This window comes from Hibiscus syriacus, unplaced genomic scaffold, assembly GCF_006381635.1.
Source record: "Hibiscus syriacus cultivar Baekdansim isolate YM2019G1 unplaced genomic scaffold, ASM638163v2 tig00110729_pilon, whole genome shotgun sequence".
NCBI classification, from domain to species: domain Eukaryota; kingdom Viridiplantae; phylum Streptophyta; class Magnoliopsida; order Malvales; family Malvaceae; genus Hibiscus; species Hibiscus syriacus.
Window position 1 is genome coordinate 22,293 of NW_024062843.1, and position 14,587 is coordinate 36,879.

Sequence of the window (14,587 nt, forward strand, 5' to 3'; positions counted from 1 at the left end):
ATAAGCAGGACCTAAACCAGATGATGAAAAGGATGAATCCCAACATTGCAAAATCAATTTTTCTTATCACTTGAGGGAAAAAATATTGCTTTTTAAACTTTGATTTAACCTCCTATAAGTCTTATTAGGATCTAAGCCGTAACTTAAAATAAAATAATCAATCAAGTACCCATATATTGGTACCAACTTGAAACTAAAATCATTTTCGAAATCTTCTCAAAATTGAATATTAGTTCGACAAGATTTAGTTCAAACCAAGATCCTAACATAGTTTTAACCATAAAAGATAGTTGATTAAGGTTTATCATCAACTAAAGATGGAAAATTAAAGAATCCACCATGAAAGAGCTTGAAAAAACTATTACAGTTTTGGCATTTTCAGTTTAGACCATAAAATTGAATTGTAAAACATCAATATGAACAAAAATCAACCAAGAAATATATTCGTTACCTCATTTGGGGATATCCAAGGCCGGCAGTGAAGCTTCTCAAACCCCTCTCTATTTCAACCTAAGGAAAGAAAATACAAATTTTGGATCAAAACGTAAATGAAGCAAACAAGAAGAGGAAAGAAACAGTGTAAAAGCAATTACATTTTGATATTGCAAATAAATCCATAGATTATCACATACTAGAAAAGGAAAACCTTAAAAAGGGATTGAAGATTTAACCTTATACGAAGAAAAAAAAAGAACGAAGAGAATGTGTGTTGAGAGATTTCGGGTTCTTTGAGGTGGTTATCTCAATTGTTGCCCGCGTTTGGAGTTCAAAAATTGAAAACAAAGAGTAGAGAAAGGGAGTGAGAGCGGCGGAAAGAAACAGGTAAAGAAAGAAACGATGAAAAAGATAGAGGGTCTAGGTTTGATAATTTGTTGCATTTGTAATTAAAAACGCCACAAATGTACTGAAAACTTGTGGCGCTTCATAAGAACGCTACTATATATGTATCTTATTGCGGCGTGTTTCAAAAAACACCACTATACATTCATCTTTTTACGGTGTTTGTTTAAAACACGCTACTAGAGTACAAGTCTGTAGCGACTGTTGTAAACAAAAAGCCACTGATGTTATCTTTAGAGAAATTTAGCGGCGTTTTCATTAAAACGCCGCCAAAAACCCATTTTGTTAAGAGAAGATAATGTCATCCTAAATCGTTCTTATTTACTCACTTCCAAAATATGTGTTATTCTCCTGTTTGTTCAAGAGGGGTTAAATTGTTCAATTTCAACAATAACCTACTTAAAGGGTGTTCAAACTAAAAATAATAATTCAAATCATTATACTTTTAAAATTTTATATCAAATATTTATTTTTTAAAAGGACAAGAATTAGAATATTTTTTAAAAATACACAGATTAAAATATTTTTTAGAATATTTAATAAGGTTTAGAATGAATTTTCAGATCAATGTCATCCTAAATCGTTCTTATTTACCCATTTCGACGCTAGTCCTACCATTTCAGAAATTCTATACCTCGTTTATTATTGCGAACAAAAATAAAAGGTCACGCTTTATGTTTTAAAGCTAAAAAAAAGGGAAAGAAAATAAAACAAAAAGGTCAACCCTTCACACTTTAATACGAAAATAGCACGAATTAAGTAATTTTAATGATAAAAAATTATTATTATTTTTTGAGATTTTAAATTCAAGCATAATAAATATAAGAAGTTTAAACATAAAAATGTGAGTGTGTAATATCAAATAATTAATAAGATTTTTTGATCATATATTGCAATGTAGTTGCCTAAATTAATTTAAAAAAATAGTGAAAGCCTTAGTCCCGCCCAATAAATCAGTAACACTATTGAACCAAAAAAAAAAAAAGAACAATAGCCCTAGAAATTTGGTCATCGGACTAATAAAATTTTGAAAATATAATATGATAAAGTAAATAATATAAAAAATTTAAAATTCATATAAAACATATTTAATTATTAAAATTAAATATATAAAGTTGCGGAACATATGATAAACACAAATACTATTATGATAAATATATAAATAATATTTTTTATTAAATATAAGTTTATAATAATCATACATGTTTTATGATAAATATATATAATTTTAAATAAATTATACTAAAAAGGATATGATGAAATATAAAAATTTAGACCCTACAAATAATTTAATAATAATATAATTATATTACCAATAACTAGTTGGTTTAGTGAGATAATATACTAGATCCCTTAAGTAAGGTCAGAGATTTGAATCCTGTCGATTACTGGGTTTGGAGAGTCGCCATTGCCTTTGCAGTAGTCGATTCAGATTAGTCGATCAATAAATTAGATATCGGTGATTAAACAAAAAATAATATAATTATATTTTTAATAATATATACTGATTATAAGATAATATCTTTTTAAAACATTTATTAATTATTGAAAACAAATGTTCAAATTTATGATATTTAGAGAGAAAAATAATCCTTTTAACTATTAAAGTGAATTAATGGATTAAATATAATTATATTTTTATAAAAAGTTAAATTTGTAAATTATAAAATAAGTACTGTAATAGTAATAAATTAAGATTAAAACTATAATTTTGATTTCAAAATTACCTTTCAAAAATAAAATTTTATATTTTTATTTGGCATGCAAAGGATTTTTTCAAATAGTTTTTCTAAAAATTATTTATTTAAAGTTATTTGTAATTTAAAATTATTTGACCCAAAATTTAAAAGGCAAAGGCGAACGCTACAGGGTTATATCTAGGATGAGCATAGGTCGGGTTTTTGGTTCACCCGACTCGAGAGCCTCCACCTGAGATCCGACCCGATCAAAATAAGGTTTCACCCGACCCGACTCGAATATATGACATAGAAACTCGACCCGAAATAATAAAAAAAATTATTTTTATTCAATAAAAATAGTGACTTAATTGAAAAAAATTATATAGAGAGATTTTTTTAGATCGGGTCGAATTTTTTTTACCTTAAATTTAAACTCAATCCGAACCCAATTTTTTTAAAAAGATCCAATCCAATCAGGTCGGATTTAAATGTCCATCCCTATCTATATAGTCAATATTAATGAAGCCCTCAGGGTTCTTAGCCAGAGGACACATTTCAAAGAGGGGGGGGGGGAGAGACAGAATTATCTGTCATGTTCCCTTCACTCAAGTCCTAATTGAAAGTAAACAAATAAAAAAGGTTAATTTAGGAGGGAAGGGAACAATGGAGAAGAAGATGAAGAAGCTAAACACCCATCATCAAAATGCCCCCAGATTTGTCTTCCATTGGACCCTTCTTTTTTTCTCTGCTTCTGTGTCCGCCATTTCCATAACAACAACAGCAGCGCCTCAGCCGTTTGATTATGCCGATGCATTAGCCAAGAGCCTCCTTTACTTTGAATTCCAACGATCCGGTCGTTTACCCTACAACCAACGCGTCACTTGGCGCGACCATTCTGGCCTCACCGACGGATTGGAACAAGGAGTAAATCCCCATTCTTAAACTCATTAATTCCCCTGAAACTTTCTTTTTAATTCTATGTTAAAAGTTATCTGTTATTGTAGGTGGACTTAGTGGGAGGATATTATGATGCCGGCGATCACGTCAAGTTTGGACTCCCAATGGCTTTCACCGTCACAATGTTGTCCTGGGGAATCATCCAATTCCACGACGAAATCGCCATTGCCGGATAATTGGAGCAAACTCTAGAGGCTATTAAATGGGGGACGGATTACTTCATCAAGGCACACACCAGCCCCAATGTACTATGGGCAGAGGTGGGCGATGGGGACACCGACCATTACTGCTGGCAACGCCCCGAGGACATGACGACCTCGCGCCAAGCCTACAAGATTGATCAGAACAACCCGGGGTCGGATCTGGCAGGAGAGACGGCGGCGGCAATGGCGGCGGCGTCGATTACGTTCAAGAAAACAAACCCATATTACTCTCACTTACTCTTGCACCACGCCCAAGAGGTACCGTAAACCTATAAATCACTATTATTATGAAAAAATAGAGTTGGGTTTTGATTTGTTTTTCATTTGTCTGGGTGGGTTTTGTTTAGCTGTTCGAGTTCGGGGATAAGTACAGAGGGAAATACGATGGAAGCGTTGCGGTGGCGAAGAGCTACTATGCGTCGGTGATCGGGTACATGGATGAGTTGCTGTGGGCAGCTGTGTGGCTTTTCGAGGCCACCGACAAGGAGGAATACTTGAATTATGTTGTAGACAATGGTGGTTCTTTTGGTGGGATTGGTTGGGCCATTTCCGAGTTCAGCTGGGATGTTAAGTATGCCGGGGTTCAAATCATGGCCTCTAAGGTAATAATCTCTCTCTTCACTTCCAATTAAATGCTCTGTTTGCTTATATTCTTCAAGCATGTTTAATTAGAGGTCAATTCATGCTTAAGAAAAAGAAGAAGAAAATAGTCACTTCTTTTTTAGGATGATTTCAAATTTCATGAGGTCAGATCAACGTCCATGATTAAGGACTAGTTTTTAAATCATGTCGGGTTGCTTTTTTTCATCAATTTTTAACAAAAATACATCAAAGGTTTTGGTATTTTTGAAAAAAAAAATCAATATAAAATTCGTATTAGTTTTAAAATATATCTGTTAAAAACTTAAAATATATATGAATATTGTTTACCTATTATATACTAACAATATATAAATATGTACATTGGTAGTAAATATTAAGGGACCACCCTTAAAAATTATATTTGTTTTTATGTTCCAAAAAACATTTATTTTAAGTAAATTTAAAATTTACTCAATATTTTTTAACTGTCTTAATATGATTTAAAACATAATTTATTACGTGAATTCTGAAAGAAAATTTAAATAAGAAAATTTTTAATGTTTGATGGGATTTGCTTTTTCCGTAGATTTAAAGATGTGATAATAGCTTAGCTTTTTGTTTAGAGCTATAACTATCGATATTTGATTATTAGTTAACTAATTTAAATTAAATATTGTAAAAATTTAATATAAGAACGTTTCTTCTAATTCAATTTACTTCCTTCGTAAACAATAACTTAACTTTGAAGCATGCACTTAACTTTTTTTTTTTTAATGGAGTAGCAAAGTTAACAATAGCTTCTTTAGATTTTAAATACTTTATATATGTAAGTGCATAAATCCACGTGCATTAGATGCTTTTGAATCCCCAGTAATTTCCCATGCTCCAAAATCGGAGAGATAGATGCCAAACTAAACCCCATAAACACAAATAAAATATTGCATGAAAGTGAAACATGCAAAAACACAAAATACGATACTGACGACAACGTCGATCGAAGCCCGGGAGGCCTTTTATACGTCCGACAATGGAACAACATGCAATATGTGACGACAGCGGCGTTCCTTCTCACCATCTACTCCGACTTCCTCCGGGACTCGAACCAAAACCTCCATTGTCCATCCGGAACAGTGGATCATGAAGAGAGCCTCAGTTTTGCCAAATCTCAAGTTGATTACATACTAGGTTCAAATCCCATGAACATGAGTTATTTAGTTGGTTATGGTTCGAAATACCCCACAAGGGTGCACCACAGGGGTGCCTCAATAATGTCATACAGGGAGAATAAAGGATTCATTGGGTGCACCCAAGGTTATGACCATTGCTATAATCGAGCCGAGGCAAACCCTAATGTTTTGGTCGGGGCGGTGGTCGGAGGACCCGACATTGACGATAACTTCGGGGACCAAAGAGATAATTACATGCAAACTGAGGCTTGCATATATAATACGGCTCCATTAGTTGGTGTTTTTGCTAAATTGTTACACTTAAAGGAAAGCCATGAACTAGAACTGGTTGCCTCTTATTAGAAAAATATAAATATATATCAACTGGGAACAAAAAAAAAGGAGAAAAATACTGTTGATGAGAACTCTAAAACACTTTTTATTTTAATTTAGTGGGTTTTTGGTGTAGCTGAACAAAGGCGTTCAAGCCCCATTTTTATTGTATCTTCAGTTTTGTTGAAAGTTAATAACAGTGAAAGATATAAACTATAAAATTTAAACATATTATGTTTCTATTCCAGTAGTTTTCATGAATATGAAGACTGAGATTCAAACTCAATTTGATCATGAGAAAATTCTTTCAGAAGATTATATGTGACGTTAAACAATGACCATTTTTTAATATATACAAATGTCATAATAACCAGAGTACCAGACTGGAGGTCAAATTATTTACGTCTTCAATTCGATAATAAATTAATAGAAAAAACTAAAGCTTCTATTAATGAGCCTATTGTAGTCTAGTTTGGTTAAAACGCATGCTTCTTTTCTCAAAGATGTGGGTATCAAGTCTCATTAGAATCAGAGTTTTTTGCGACTTCTATAATGGGTCAACCTATTAATTGTTATTTGACCTGGTCTTTAAATGATATTTTAGGCCGAATATTGTTAGGGTTAATGCACAAATCTATTTCCCCCCTGTTTTTTAGTCGGTTCAAACGGTTCTGGTTCATGGTTCAATAGTGATCCAAGGAAAAAAACAAACAGCTCAAAGGGAACGATCCCACCGTCATATGTGTTGATTCCTCGTTCAATCGATCCCATCCTGTTCAGAAAATATTTATAGTACATCGTTATACATGGTAACCACTCTACGGTAAGGCTAACTACCCACACGATAAGGTACTTCTAGCATCGACCGATGCCAATGTTCAAGAAAGACATCATCAAGAATCTAGTGGCGGAGCCACAATTCGGTGGGGTGGGCATGTGGCCACCTAAAATTTTTCGTGCCCATCATAAAATATGAGTTTCCTTCGATTAATTACTTATGTTACGGGTGGTGTCCACCCTAAAATTTTATTTGTATCCTTTCCATTTAAAAATTTATGTTGTTAACATATGTGTGCCCAACTTGGAAAATATTTCTGATTCAGTAATATATATATGATTTAGGGTTAAAATGAGCAATGATATATTTTGTGTGTCGTTAAGTCAAAGGCATGTAAATTATGTGTCTCAAATTTCAAATTATAGACATGATGAATGATGCTTGTTTGGAATGATTTATATTTTACATGATAAGTAATAGTGTAAGACTAAATGAAACCGTTTAATAAATTTCTATTAAATAGTATATTTGATTGCTTTATGGTCCTCACACTCGGCGTAGTCCAATAGTATTTAGTTAGGGATTTTAAATTAAGTAATCGTTCAGATTTCAGTTGGATCTTATCAGATCAGATAAAATTGGATACAAGTCCTGTCAGGTTAATTTGATGATTTGACTCAGATCAAGTCTGGTTCATATCGGGTTAATTTCAATTCGGATCGAAGCAGTTGAAGTTAAAATGATTCAGGTCCGAATCAGTTAAATACCAAGTTAATTTATGTTTAGATGGACTTCAAGTCGAATCTCGATTAGATTGAGTCATGTCATTGACATACAAAATTCAAGTCGGATCTTATAGGGTACAGAATGACATATGGTCAGGTCGTTTTTGGGTTAATTATTTATCGCCTTTCATGAATGACGAATTATAATTTGTAATTGTATATGATTTGGAGTAAATTAGAAAAAACATAAATAATTATGGGTCAATTTTAATAAAAATATAATTTTAAGGACTAAATTGAACAAACATGAAATTACAAGTTAAGATTTAAATAAATTAAACAACACATAAGGATCAAATTGAAATAACTGTAAAATTTAAAGTAGAAATTAATATAAAAATAGACTGAATTGCATTTATTTCAAAAGTTGAGGAACAAAAATTTATAAGATTTTGAATATTATAATATAGTTTTAAGGACTAAATTGATTAAACATGAAATTATAAACTATAATTATAATAAATTAAACAACATGTATATATGTGTATATATATATATTGATTAAGCTAAGATGATTACAAAGGTAGTATATGTTATAAATACTCTAAATCATTTGACAATAAACGTCCAATTACCCTATTGCAGTTATTGGTGCTCGAACTCGTGACCTCTAAAAATAACAACGATTCCTTTAACCATTGAAGTAAGTTAGTTCATGTGTATATATATGATCAATTATACATGCACATAACTGCATATAAGTATGTATGTATGTATATATATAAGTATATATATGCATGTATGTACATATGTATGATGCATGTATATATATATATATCATAATTTATTTTAAAAAAGTAAAAATAATAAAAATTATAATTATTGAAAAACTTCATCTAGGCTCCTATGTAATTAGTTTTGGTTCACATGGATTGCCAACTAGACAAAATTTAAAACTATCAACAGTATAAATGCAAGGGCCTCACCTCCCTTATTCTTCTCCAAGACCAGCGACAAAGTGATGAAACTAAAAGAGAAATTTTTAACTTATAAAAATCAAAAGCAAAGTGATGTAATTAGGGGGGAAATTTTTAACTTTTAAAAATCAAAATTTTGGTAGTAAAGTTACGCTTTTAGCCTTGTAAACTTTTGCAGTAAGATATGAGAACATAAATTTTAACATAAATTTATTTAGTTCATTTTATTGTAATTTTAGTGTTTTAAAGTATAGTAAATTTTATGTTATTCAAATTTTTCAATCTCAAGTAAATTCAACTTTTATATATATTTTAAAATTTTAAGTTAAATTATATTTAAATTATTAATTAATTATTGCATAAAACATAAATTAAACTTATAAATATTTAAACTAATTTTATATAATCTAATAAAATCATATTCAATAAATAAACTACTTAATAAAATTAATTTAATAATTATAATTAAGTTTTATAATATAATGATTATAATTAATATAAAAAGTAAAGTTATTAATTTAATTATCATAACTAACAATTTTTTAACTTTTAAAAAGTAATCATATTAATTATCATAGTTTATTATAAATTCAAAATCTCACAAATTCATCAATTGTAACTTATAAGTCAAGTAAATATCAGATCAGTTCAATAACAAGTCGGATCATTTACAGGTTGAGTCAATTACAAGTCAAGTTCATAACAGGTCTTGTAGTACTAGTTATTTACCAGATTAATCTCGAGTTCGGGTTCATATCAGTCGGATGCAGGTCGGGTTCAGTTGTCATATTATCGATTAAATTCAGGTTCAGGTAATTCTCATATCGGGTGTAGGCCGGGTTCAAATCCACTATTTCTAGTTTCAACTAGGGTTCAAGTCAACACCAGTTTAGACTCGAATCGATTTCAGATCACAACCATCTTAAGTCATAAACAATTTTGACTCAAGTCAGTTTCAGTCAATTTTGCAATTCGAAGAACTTTTTACATCCTTATATTTGGTGTGGCAGGAAACGAAAGTAACTTAACTACTGGATTGGACTGATAAGATATCATTTAAGCTATCTTGAAGAATAGAAGAATGAACAAATGAGAGCTAGAACTCTATGCAATTCTATTAATAGAAGCTGACCTCTCTTGAACTAGAGAGTAGCTATTTATACATGAAGAATGCATAACAAACTCATAACAAACTTAACATCTTGTAACTATACTATAACAGAAACCCTCATCCATGCAACACACGCATGCATGTGATCATAACACTAACATTCATCCTACATCATCAATCTTCAGCATTGGTTTCATAACACTAACATGAACCACGCCTTCTTAATGAGAAAATCTTACATATCAAGGTCGAACGTCATTTGGCAAATGGGAGAAATACCATACGACCATGGAATCTGGGGAATTTTGATGATAAATTCTTCACAAGTTCTACAAAATTCAAGCTTGCCATTAATATATCATATTGTTTAAATTTGTATTTCATTTTGACTCAAATTACAATATGTTTTTATGTAAAAATACATTAATCTTTGATTCTTATCTACTTTCTGGTAGCATGAAATTTTAGTAAACCTTGCGTAGTATAAGAATGCTCAACTTTGCCCTTAGGCAAAGGCAAAGGCGAAGGTAGTGCAAAGAAAAAACCACCACCCAAAAGTTGTTGGGAGGGATAATAAATACTAGTGTATTCAGATAACAAAAATAAAATTATTTTTCTGATAAAAGATCACCACCACAAAAGTTAAAGTTAACTATTATTTTGTTTAGTTCAAACTCATAATTTTTATGACACGTCAAATTATAATATAATATGTGATGAAATGATATTTGACGATTTTTTTAAAAGGAAGACCTGATTAATATGCTTTAATGATATAATTAGAAACATTTTAAATTTTAGAGATAAATTTAGAATATGAATTATAATTCAAGAATATTTGTCGCAATCAACTCATAATTCAAGGACTTGTATTTTGAAAAGAAAAATGAATACCAGTGTGACATTAATCACCTGGTTGGGTGTTAGCCATCGGCGAACCCCACACGACATGACAATATCAATTCTCTTAACCTCCCCCATGGGGCAATAGCGAAGAATGGACCAAATTCAGACCCCAAAGAGGACAAAAACATGCCATTCTCAATTATGTAGATGAGACAAATATATAATCTTTCAAATAAAATTATGAATATTTGTGATACTGTGATAGGAATACATGGGTTGGTCGGCGTTTCGAATTTGATTGCACCACTGGAAGATAACAATAACACCAGAATGACCAGCTTTTACAATTTATAAATTAAGCTCATGCAAGCCTAACCCCCACAATTTTTCTCTTTCATAGTTTCAATAATGGTATAGTTGCCTTCTGATGAAATTTTCATTAGCTTGGTTATATTTTTATTGCTTCATCGTTTTTTATTTGGATGCCAACAGGTTTTGGTCGGAATCCACGGGGAGAAAGATGGATCGAACGATGAACTTGTCGTTGATTACCGGGGGAATCCGGTGGACAAGTCGAGGACCGGTGGATGGCTTGCCGCAGGGCTCATCTTAGGTGTTCTTGATGAACTTCAAAAGTGTTGTTTACCTTCTTCATCATGTCTTCTTTCTTTGCTAACATGAATGGAAGATTTTGTTGCAGGATGTGAATTCTCGGAGAGGGTATGTGTGGTGGGCATATCCATGAACTTAGTCACATATCTCGTTGGAGACCTACATATTTCAGCAGCAAAATCTGCAATGATAGTAACCAACTTCATGGGCACTCTCAATCTTCTTGGTCTTCTGGGTGGTTTCTTGGCTGATGCCAAATTTAGCCGATACGTAACAGTTGCAATCTCTACATCAATAGCTGCTCTGGTGAGTTGGTAACTTATTGCATGCTTTGCAATTCAAGATGATCGGATATACCGTTTGATTCTAAAGTTATCTTGAACCAGGGAGTAATTTTATTAACATTGGCCACAACGATTCCAAGCATGAGGCCTCCTCCCTGCGACGACGATAGAAGACAGCATCACGAGTGCATCGAGGCAAATGGGCGGCAGCTGGCTTTGCTGTATGCAGCACTATACACAATAGCACTTGGAGGTGGAGGAATAAAATCTAACGTCTCTGGTTTCGGATCCGATCAATTCGACATCAAGGATCCAAAGGAGAAGAAGGCTATGATTTTCTTCTTCAACAGGTTCTATTCGGCGTCAGCATCGGGTCATTATTCGCTGTGATTGTTCTGGTATATGTGCAAGACAATGTAGGAAGAGGGTGGGGATATGGAATTTCAGCGGGAATGATGGTGATGGCAATAGCGGTTTTGCTTTGTGGAACACCCTGGTACAGGTTCAAAAAGCCTCAGGGAAGCCCTTTAACTATCGTATGGAGGGTTCTGTTTTTGGCACTGAAAAACAGAAATCACTCTCTTCCTTGTCACCCAAGCTTTTTGAACGATTACGAAAACAGAAAGGTTCCATTTCCATACACAAAAAGATTGAAGTAAGTATAATCTGAAATTGCAACAGCCAACAGCAGTTGATAAAACTTCATTTAACTGTGTATGTGTTGATCAGGTGTCTTGATAAAGCTGCAGTTGTTGGCAGCACAACGAACAAAGATAATCAATGGATTGTTTCGACCGTGACACAAGTGGAGGAGGTGAAAATGATCGTAAAACTACTGCCCATTTGGTCCACATGTATCCTCTTCTGGACAATCTACTCCCAAATGACTACTTTCACAGTTCACCAAGCCACCACCATGTACCGGACAGTCGGTTCCTTCGTGATACCTGCAGGTTCATTCTCCGCCTTCCTCATCGCCACCATTCTCCTCTTCACTTCCCTAAACGAGAAACTGTTGGTCCCCTTGGCTCGAAAACTCACCAACAATGTCCAAGGAATCACAAGCCTCCAAAGAATTGGAATCGGACTTGTTTTCTCTATAGCTGCCATGGTGGGGGCTGCAGTCGTTGAGAAAGAAAGGAGGGAAATCTCTGTTCAGAAACAAGTCAAAATAAGTGCCTTTTGGCTACTCATTCAATTCTTCCTGGTGGGTACTGGTGAAGCTTTTGTCTATGTCGGACAGCTTGAGTTCTTTATCAGAGAGGCACCGGATCGGATGAAATCGATGAGCACAGGGCTTTTTCTGAGCACCATTTCGATGGGGTTCTTCGTGAGCAGTTTATTAGTGTGTATTGTGGACCAGGTGACTGAAAAGAGCTGGCTGAGGAGTAACCTGAACCAAGGGAAGTTGGATAACTTTTACTGGTTACTTGCGGCGTTGGGATTTGTAAATTTATTGGTTTTTCTCATCTTTGCGTCCAAACATCAGCACAGAACGCAGCTGGCTACTAAACCTGAGTATGGAGAGAAGGAGATGGAGAGCTTGAACTGTGACATTAAAGAAAACGTGGAGAAGAACGCATGCACCAAATCAATGGAAAATGTGGAGCCATAGAATATGTACTTTTTATTAGTATTGTATTAAATGTTGTTATAGTTTTACTGTAGAACTTTAAAAATGCCATAAATATGTGAATAAAATTTTAACATAGCTAACTTTTAGATGTTAGATTTGTTAGTAAAAATTAAGTTCGCATTGAGTAACAAATAATAATAAAATAATAAAAATAATAAAACAATTTATTGTGTCGTGTAACCACTTTCTTAGAAATAATTTTGTGCGGACTGGTGTAATCCATGAATCTAGACGTTGTACCTCAAGGTTAATACAATCTTCCGAATTTCGTACATCCAAAATAAAGAAGTTGAACTCCGAATAGCGTTGCTCTTTTCTCGGAAGGAAGAAAAATGAGACTTTTAACTAGAATAAAACTACCGGAAAAAAGATACCAAAAAAATCTTTGTTAGAAAGCAAATTGCTCATGTAGAGAGAAATGCAAAGAAAAAAGAGAGGATGAATGAATCTATGAATAAAACTGAAAGAGAGACCCTCTTAGGAATAAAATAGTAAAAATTAAGATAAAAATCTATAAAAAAAATCTCTAAAATATTTCATAAATTTAAATTCAAATAAATTCATCTTTGACTAGTCAAATCTAGAATAAAATTTAATAATTTATTAAAAAATTATTGCAATTGAAGCCCATCTAAATCAGTTAATCGAGCACAAAACACTTAACCTTATGCTCATGGTCTTCATCCCTTGTTACTCAATATTAGTAAATACAAAGATTTGTAAATAAACCTTTCATCAAGCTTGTCCCTCATAAATGTGGGATACACAACTTATTTGCATTACACTATTTTACTAACAACTTCCACTAATGCAAAGAAGTAGAGCAATGACAAAATTAGTCGCTTATGCATTAGTATCTGTTATATTTGAACTTGTACGTAGTGGAATGAATAATTATTCTCTTTAACAAGTGATCAAATCTTGAACTTGTTAAAATAAGTGTTAACTCATAACACATGACTAATCTCAAATATATTTGAGTTCCGCGATAGTTCAACAATTTTTGCCAAATAATGCCTCGGGATGCTCGTAATTGCTCTAAAAAGATGACCCAATATATTTCATAGAATTGCTAGTTCTTTACACATACGTAGGTGCTTCATCAAGTTTATCTCAATATAGATAACCTAAATCAGATATATGAAATCATTAACAACATTTAGAAAGTTCAAACTCTCTTTTTTAACATTCGGTGAATTCATCAAGTCCGTCTCACAAGGACCACCTAAAGTATGGGATATGAACTCATTAAGAGCGTAAAAACTTGACATCTCAAATTAGTGAATTCATCAAGTCCTATTGAGTTAAACTAATCAATGGAATGACCAAGAGTGGGGTGAATTGGCAATTTGAAAAATGATGGAAGCCTTTTTTTTTTAGAAAATGAAAAATTGACACAAGCAATTTTATTCAATGAAGTCTACATCCACTACCTTAGCTTCCACACTAAGGATTTCAACAAATCCACTAATTTTTTTTAACCTTTTAGGACAAGGTGTAACCTTACAACACACTTAGACTTATACCCCAAAGTCTCAAGTGCACAACCCTTCCTAAGAAGAAATTACAAAGAAACAAACTTTTGAATATCCTCACAAGATAAAATGTTTGCAAATTGAAACTCTCACACACTCAAGAACACTTATGATGAAGAATACAATGAATGTAATAGTGTTCTATGTAAGAAAGACAAAATAGATTACAAATTTGGCTCTAAATGCTATTTGATTGTTATAATAACTTTCTTCTCTTTTCTTGGCTGTTTGAAGACCCATTTTATATGTCCTCATTTGATTTCTAGTCATTTGGGGTTGATGGAGGGAGTTTGGAGTCGTTTGAAGCATTAAATTTGTGCATT

General features: G+C 32.7%; 2 pseudogenes; both read left to right on the top strand.

The window, feature by feature from the left end:
- Positions 1-3,078: 3,078 nt before the first annotated feature.
- On the top strand, positions 3,079-5,842 carry LOC120139169 (annotated as a pseudogene).
- A 4,743-nt stretch (positions 5,843-10,585) lies between these two features.
- Positions 10,586-12,801, top strand: LOC120139185 (annotated as a pseudogene).
- Positions 12,802-14,587: the final 1,786 nt, after the last annotated feature.